Genomic DNA, 9,640 nt, shown 5'->3' with positions numbered 1-9,640 from the left:
CACCTTGAGGACAATGTGTTTTTGATGGGCCAAGAAATGTTAGGAATTAGGAACCAAGCTCTAAACGTGCCACTCAGAACATGCACCAACAACCCAAATGCAGGAGCAACCCACCCAAGCACTTGAAGGATTACATCTAACCGAATCTATTAGAAGCGCTGAGTTGGCAGGTCCTTATTGGTGGAAGGAACCATGATGTATGCTGCTTGTCTCCATCTTCTTTGTCGCGCCATGCATTCTGTTATTTCATGTCTATACTTTATGTTATTCCATTTCGTGTATTCCTTATCTCAGCATTCTTGTATGATGCTTATAAATACCACCTAGTATGTAATGAAAAGACAACAAATGAATTAGAAAATCTCTTTTTTCTCTCTTTCTTTTTTTGGGAGGTCCCTGATCCTCGAATTCTAGGATTATCCTTTGCTATGTTCATAACATTTCATGTATTCCTTATCTCAACATTCTTGTATGATACTTATTAATACCACCTAGTATGTAAGGACTAGGGACCTCCCAAAGAAAGAAAGAGAAAAGAAAGAGATTTTCTTATTCATCTGTTGCCTTTTCATTACATACTAGGTGGTATTAATAAGTATCATAGAAGAATGCTAAGATAAGGAATGCACGAATTGGAATAACAAAAAGTATAGACATGAAATAACATAATGCATGGCGCGACAAAGAAGATAGAGACAAGCATCAGACAACATGGTTCCTTCCACCAATAAGGACCTGCCAACTCAGTGTTTCTAACAGTTCGGTTAGATGTAATCCACCAAGTGCTTAGGTGGGTTTCTCCTACGTTTGGGTTGTTGGTGCATGTTCTGAGTGGCACGTTTAGAGCTTGGTTCCTAATTCCTAACAACTTTAGTCTTAATTTTCAGAAAAATAAGAAGAAAAAGAAGTCATTCTTGAGGAGATTAGAGAATACAGACACTTAGCGCAAGAAAGTCACACTTAATGTCAATTTTCAAGATAACTAATATGAAAAGTATGATCCATGTTTATTCCACATATTACTTGTAAGTCTGTAACAATTTGAGTCTCAATCATATTATCTATAATTGGTGGCAACAACCTGCATTTAACAAAAAAATATATTCATAGAATTAAATGAATGACTTAAAAGGAAATTTTTACAAATTTCATTGATGAATTGCAAAGAAGTTATCTTGGAGGACTGTAATTAATAAGCGTTAATATTTGAAATACCAAAGTATGAATCATATGATTGTGAAGGTCTCACAAATCATAATCAATTATGGTTAGAAAAAGAAATAAAGATAAATAAAAAATAAAATAATATTTATAAATAAATAAAATAACTAATAAAATATATTTTTAACTTATTCTTCACGTATATTCTTTTTTTATTAAGTTATTGGTCTGACTGGTGGTACTGGGATTGATCACCAACCAAATTAATAAATATTCTACACTAATATCATGGTAATTCAAAACATATCCTTAATTTTTTTTCCTTCAAAAATTGCTCTAGTGACTATTTAATTGATCGAAATAATTGTATTTTGAAAATATCTAAATATAAAAATATCAGTAGACTTAGTTACATTTTTATATTTTTTTTAGCTTGATATTTTTAATCCAAACTTCATAAGAGTCCAAAACTTGACGTAAGAACCGGAATTGGAATTGGTACGTAAGTGAATATGATAAAATAATATACATCACAATCGCAAAACTTTTAGTTTAAATGTATTATATTATAATATGAATATGATAATATATCTTGGCCGTTTGACCTTTTCTTGACCAAAAAAAAAGGACGATAATGTAAATTTATTTATTTTTAAATTAAAATATAGATGATTTAATTATACATGGAATTAAATTAATTTCAAAACATTAATAAAATGATATCATACTACATTTATCGCAAAGTCTCCAAGCTTCCTACTTTTGATATTCTTCAAACCGTTTCCAAGTATGATGAGGAATTGGATTGCTTAATTACTATTCAGAAGTTTTGTAATTTGTTTTAGGATTATCCGTGCATTTCGTCTTCACTGAGTTAACAAAATTAATTTCAAAGGTCAAAATTAGAGCGTTTAAAAAATATAAAGAACGCCTAAAAAATATAAAGAATTTTTTTTAATTAAAGTCAAGAACAAAATCTAAAATTTAAATATTTTCATGGACCAACATTATCTTTTGTTTATGTTGTCTTAAAAGTGGTGTAAGAACATGAAGATGAAAGTATGGTAACTTTAGTATGATTTTTAGGTGGTCATTCAAAAATTGAGGATTGAACATCTTTTTCATTATTTTATCATAAATATAAATATGAAAAAGTTTTTTTTACTTCTTTATTTCTTAATTATAGATTTTCCATTAACAAATTATCGATTTTTTATTTTTTATTTTTTAAAATGTGTCATATTTTAACCTAATTTTTAACTTGATCAATACCATCTAATAGTGAGGTCCAATCAATAAATGACACATCATCTCTCCCCTTCCTCTTTTTATATCATACATGTATGATGCGTTGATTAATCTTATTTAAGTTGGATAAAATTATTATTAGAGAAAAATTCTCCTTTTAAGTATTTAATTTTGCTGAATATTCATAATTTAAACTCAGTTATAAGTTGAGTTAAAATCTTTTCCTAATTAAAACTAACATTTAATATTATACCCGCACAGGGATAAATAGGTCATCTTCTTTCCTAGCTTGCTTCTTTCTCCAAGTCCATTTCTTCTAATAACCTATCAAAGATATTTCGACGCTCAAGTCAATTCCTGGACGAAAGTAATAAACAAGTGTTTAATTCAATGAACAATGTCTTATCTTATTTCAATATTTTCCTTGTTATTTATGCATATCTTCGTGGACTTTGGACCTTATGGGCCTTTGTACATTATTACCATATTAGGTAATTTTTACATAATTGTGATTACTGATCTTGTAACTGTCTTAAAAGTCTTGTGATAACCTTATCTTATTACTCTTAATTATGTTTTACTCATTCTGGACTGTTCGAGAACTCGATTTGGTTGAGTACCTAGATGCTTTTAGAAGGGATACATTATATATGAGATATTTGGATATTCAGCTAGATCTAGATCGAGTACGTGAATACCTATTATAAGAAAATATGCACGGTATGATATTCATATATTTGGCCTAGCCAAGTATTCTAATATTACATATGGTCATGAATCCTGTATACAATGGTTCTCTAATATTTGGCATGTATGCCTACTCGAACACTTGTGCTTTTATTCTTCAATCTTGAGAATGCTTTAAGTATTTAAGTACTTGGTCAAATCGAATACTTGATGTATTATCACAAGGTCATCGTGCTTCAATGACTTAAGGGTATATCCGATACTTGGCTTACCCAAATGGTATAAAATATTATTTGTCCATAAACAAAAATTAGGTTAAATTAGTTTTTTTCTCTAATTTATTATTTAGATTTAATTTAATCCTTTATTTTTTTGGTTTGATTTTATCTTCTAATTTTTAAAGTCAATTCAATTTAGTCATTCAGTCTAAATTGTAAAAAAATTATATTTAATGACGGTTCAAAAACTGTCACTAAGTGATTTTAAATCGTTACAAAATATATATTAAAAAAAAAATAAATTTTAAAAATTAGAAAATCAAATTAAACCTACAAAATTAAAGAATTAAATTAAACTTGAATAATAAATTAGAAAAAAATAATTTAACCTAAAAATTAACCTGCAATCACGAACTCGGTGGTCATCCCACCTCTTCTAATGCTCTTCCGTGGCGTTACATGTGTATTACAGACTTCATCCGTGCTAAACGGTACTTGTAAAACGATAAAACCGACAAAATAGTTACCACAGTTGTCAACAAGAGAGAGGCTCTCTGGCCTCTGCACATATGAGGCATAAAATCACTTTCACAAAATCCACATAACATCAGTTTTGCAATACTGATTGTGTAAAACATCATCATAAAACTTCAGACTCATTAAATTGAGACGAAGAAACATCCCGTGCACCACATCAATTGTGTCCAACACTTGTAGGTGTGTGGAGAACATTAGTTTTAACTCTTGTATTTTTTTTAAATGCCTTTTCAATATTATGTAAAAAGAAAAAAGTATAAAGAAACTAAAATTTAAATATTTTCATAAATTCTAAAATAAAAACTAGTAGACTTAAAAATTAAGAACAAAAAAAATACTATTTCATTAATTCAAAATTATATATCGGTTATGTGGCTTCTCATTAATCTAAGAGGCAAGTCTTCCCACACATAAAAGAGAAAAGAAAATAGAAAATTCATTATTTTTTTTAGAGACAGATTGTTTTTTATTTGAAAAAATATGTTAGCCACTTAGCCGCCAATTCTTTTTCCAATTCTCTTTCTTTTTTGCTTCCTTTTTTTAAAAGTAAAAGTTAAATTAGCATTACAATAGAATTCCTGCCTACAAGTTAAAGCAAAGAATATTTTCTGAACCAGTAAGTATTGGTAGGAAAAAGGTTTATTGAAAACAAAATTATTTTAGCTTTAATATTTAATAAATTAAAAAAATTACAATATGTTCCAAATTAAAATAAAAATAAATACTCCTGTTAGACCTTTTATTGAATTCAAACTTATCTTATATTAGACCGAATGCAGTTTTTAATTTTAATTAAATTGTCCACACTTAGAGTATATAAAAATGCGTGCCTGTGAGCCTGTCACGACCTAGTTGTATTACTTACCCCACGTGTTGCCATTTCACAGTGTTGACACACACGTGTATCACTCACGATGCTGACGGTGTAGTTGCAGCAACATTCTGTCTTCGTAATATCAGAAGCTTCCGAGTTTCATAATATGCCCACCATTTTTGGTTTTAATTACACGATGCCACACTCACCGTTTCATTTAAGCATTTTTTTTCAATAGAATTTATAAATATGTTATATGTTTAAGCAAAGTGTTTTATGTTTAAAATTGTAATTTAATTAGAATACATACAGAGTATAATTTTCTTAGCACACTCACTCAATTATAAACAATCATATATATATATAATAAAATTATTAATTTTATAATAATTAATTAATAAATTATATCCAAGACAATTTATAACTGATTCAATGTTGTAAATAATAATGATTAATACACTAGTACATAAATTTTATTAAGATACTAATTTATAATCAAATTATGAAAAATACTTTGTCAATAAACATTTAACTAAACTTGGTAGTTCTGCCATAATTAAAGCAACATAATATTATACATTTGGTGTCACTGTGTAAGAAGAATAAACGAAAATAGAAAATTGAATTCTCTATTCATCGTTTGATAAAATAGAAATATTAATGAGTGGCATAGTATTTTTTTTTTCTCATTGACAAAATGAGAGCAATTAAGATAGTTCCACGTTACAATAAAGATAAATAAATGATAAATTTAAAAAGAATTGATTGTCTCTTGACAACCTTTTACATAATTTTTACTTTTTTTTTTCACAAAGGTCTTGCCAATCAGGCACCGGTCAAAAACTAAAAGGATTTTTTTAATTAAAATTTACATGATAACACATTTAAAAATTACAGGAAGTGCATTTTGTACATTTATAAAATATTTTTTTTCTTATACTTATATTTGAGTGAATTTAGAGTATTTCTTGATCAAAAGTAAAAGACTAATTTTTTGTTATAGGAACTCCTAATCAGCATACTTAATGAATAAAATTAGCTTAATCAGCATACTTAATGAATAAAATTATTTGTCAACCATGAAAGTTATAACATCAGGTTACTCAACCTTTTTCCTTATTAAATGGAAACTGATTGGCTATATAAGAAAAAACAATATCTCTTCTCAACATCCTCTTGGAAAAACAAAAGGTATATGAAAAATAAAAAAAAAAATTGAAGAAATATTTAATTCTATATGCTCGGAAGTCATAATTCATAAACAGAAGTGGTTGTTCCAGATACCGAAGGTGTCGGTGGCATCCTGGTCTGGAAGGCAGACTCCGTGGATGCTATTTCTTTAGTTTCTACTTTCAAGAGGTCTCCTAATCATGGTTTTTACCAAATCAAAGTCTTTGCAGCTGTCTCAACTCATAGCCCATACTTTTCTTTATTTTACTTCTACACGTACTTTATTATATTTTATGTCATCTATGATTCTTTACCTCTATTTAGAAAAAAAAAATAAACATTTATTTGAGAAGGAAATTACAGATATTTTTTTTCTGATAAATTCAAATTCAGTTTTAATATATTTTTTATTTCTATAATTTAATTTTTTTTATATTTGTTCCTATAATTTTTATTTATTTATTTTAATCTTTATAAAATATGTTTGTTTTATTTTTTTAAAATATTTAAGAAAGCATTTTAAACCGTAAAAACAGTATTTTTAACGGTAAAAAAAATACTATTTAAAGCATTTTAAAAACAAAAAACAAAACAAAATATTTTATAAGGAATAAAACCATTTTTTTAAGGATGAAAATAAAAAAAATATTAAATTACAAAAAAAATATATATTTAAACCTTAAAATTAATTTATTCATATTATGCGTTTTTTATTTACAAATATTAGTTATTAATTGTTAATAAGAAAATTTAAACTCATGATATTTATCATGTTTTTTTATCATCAAATCAATCTTATATTTTTAGTTTTGATTTGATCGGATAAGTAAATTTATAAAATAAATGCAATATATAACACTAAATACATATACTAGATTATTCAAGTTTTCAATATATGATTTTATGTTAAATATTTAAAAAATATTTTCTACAATGATGTTACTTAGTTTCAACAAACTCATCTCTCGTAAAAGATATATGGACGTAGTTTTAAGAAAAAAATGTAATAGCTAATGAAGCCGTAAATGCATGTTGGTTATTATAATTTAAGAAGAAATTTGACAAACTTGTATTAATTAATGACATCTATTCCCCTAAACGCAAGTTATTAAATACTAGTTGGTCGTTGAAGTCGTTGTTGCATGCCGCGAGGGCAAGATTGGGAATGGTGAAGTTTGACACCTAACAAAAATCACCAAAAATAATCATTTGCTACAATTTATTTTTAGAGAAAAAAAAATTACATGATATAAATTTTTTTATAGAATCATCAAATTACAATTTATTATATATAATAAATTTATTAATTTTTAAAATAATTTAAATAATAATTTGTGATTAAATTATTACGTAAGATTTATATTAGTTTTATTTTAAAATATATTAAAAATAAAATAAATTTATATTTTCTTTTTTATCTCATCCTAAAGACGGATATCTTCCTCTCTTGCTCGTTCAAAGTCACTGAACAAATAAAAACTTATACAATATGGCAATGCAAGTAAACAACAAACATCAAGATAAAATGTCAGATATATATGTATATGTAAAGAATAAGACAACACAATGTAGCATAGACTTGCTATATCGCTATCCACGGTCAAAATCAACCGCTGTCTATAGATTAAGAAAAACGAAAGAATTTCTTAGAGTATGTTTTCTTTATAATCAATTAAGTTTTGCGAATACTATTTGGTTAATATGGTGTGGGGTTATAAAACCTAATTAATAAATATTTCTATTTTTATAAGCCAAACTAATAAGTGTTGATAAGTGGGAAAAGTGTGTTATTTACGTACACTGTAATTGGTGAAAATAATAATAAATGTAATACTTTAAAATAGTATTAAATTATTAATAACAAAAACGAAACGGCATGCAATCTATAAATACTAGTGTGATACATGGTAGGTTTTCTTTATCAACAATCTATAAATAAAGAAAAACGAAAGAATTGCAAATGGTAGGTTTTCTTTATATACTAGTTATTAAATACATCTGTTCCCCTAAAGGTAAGTTATTAAATACTAGTGTGATAAACCATTTGGTACGTTTTCTTTATAAACAATCTATAAATAAAGAAAAATGAAAGAGTTTCAAATGGTGGGTTTTCTTTATAATCAATTAAGTTTTGCGAATACTATTTGGTTAATATGGTGTGAGGTTATAAAACCTAATAAATATTTTTTTTATAAGCCAAACTAGTAAGTGGGAAAAGTGCATTATTTACACTGTAATTGGTGAAATTAAATATTAATAAATGTAATACTTTAAAATAGTATTAAATTATTAATAACAAAAAAATATGAAAGTATGGAGATACGAGGGCAATAGGTAGAATCATTGCTTTTTTAGCAGCCCTAGCCTTGAAAGAAATGTTGATTCTTCGTTTAAGAAACGCAGACATATAGGAACCGTTCTTTAATTTCTTTCTTTGCTTATATTTACCAAGTCAACTTGTTCGAGTTGGTAAGGTAACATTACTTCAAACATAGATAAAATAATTTTTTTTAAAAAGGAATAAAAGAACATTAAAGCAACACTTTTAGATTTTACGAAAATACATATTAGCATTTTCTTCTTCTTTAGAATAGGAATGTTTGAGTGCTCAAGTTTTATTTACTGTGAGTCTGAAATTTCCTTATACATACTTTTCATTGAATTATATATTCAATTATTAATGAAATATTATTTCTAACATAAATATTTGAGAAGGAAAAATTCTTTTAATAATATGTTAATATAGTAATTAAGTGAAAATTCTATAGACAATAAATCAAATATAAACTATTTTAAAACCATTTTCATTCTTATAAGTGCTACTTAAATAGATTGAAGACTCATTTTAGGAGAAATACAAAAGTCCAAAACTTAATTTTAAAATCTGTTCTTCATTTATCTTTTTTTACGCACTTCATTTATCTTCTTTTGTCATGATCGAGTTTAGTGATCTGAGTCAATATGAGTTTAGTGTGATAATAAGTACTCTTAAAGACCATTTTAGAAATTAATTAAAATACCACAATGTAATATAATTTATAAATAATATTTTTTTTCTATACCATTGATATCCTCTATTGGAGAGACATTCATGTTAAGTTGGTGGTATTATTATGAGTAATAAAGTTTTTTCTCTAAGTATTTAATGTAATTACATACCAGAATTTAAATTTGAAACCTTTGATTAAACTAAATAATTCTACATTAATTGATCTACACATTTGATGCTTCATATAATATATCATTTTTTTAATGAAATTACATTTAATTTAGGAATTGAATAAGATGATATATATATATATATATATATATATATATATATATATATATATATATATATATATTATAATATAAGTGTAATTAATTACTCAATTTTACCTAATTTAGATTAGATAAAAAAGTTATACATTGATAATATAAAATGTTTTACACAATTATTTAATTATAGTCCATCATGTATAATAAATTTATTGATTTTTAAAATAATTATCTTAAAGTAATTGAAGTAGTAACTTGTGATTGAATAATAGTATAAATTTTTTACACAATAGTCAATGCACAGATATTATACTCATTTTTTATAATTGTTTCAACTAACTTATTATTTTTTCCTGTTTTAGATTAATAGATTCACTTTTAATAAAAATGATAAATCTCTCTTTCATTTATTAAATAGATTCATGTCCAGACACACAAAACAATCATTTCCTATAATATTTTCTCCCAAAATAATTAATATCTCTCTTTTCTAAAAAAATATATTTAAATAACGTAATTATATTTATGGACTTTTTATTTCCTATAG

The sequence above is a fragment of the Glycine max genome, chromosome 11, assembly GCF_000004515.6.
Source record: "Glycine max cultivar Williams 82 chromosome 11, Glycine_max_v4.0, whole genome shotgun sequence".
NCBI classification, from domain to species: Eukaryota; Viridiplantae; Streptophyta; class Magnoliopsida; order Fabales; family Fabaceae; genus Glycine; species Glycine max.
The sequence above is the reverse complement of the archived record's forward strand: the minus strand, read 5'-3'. Positions refer to the sequence as shown.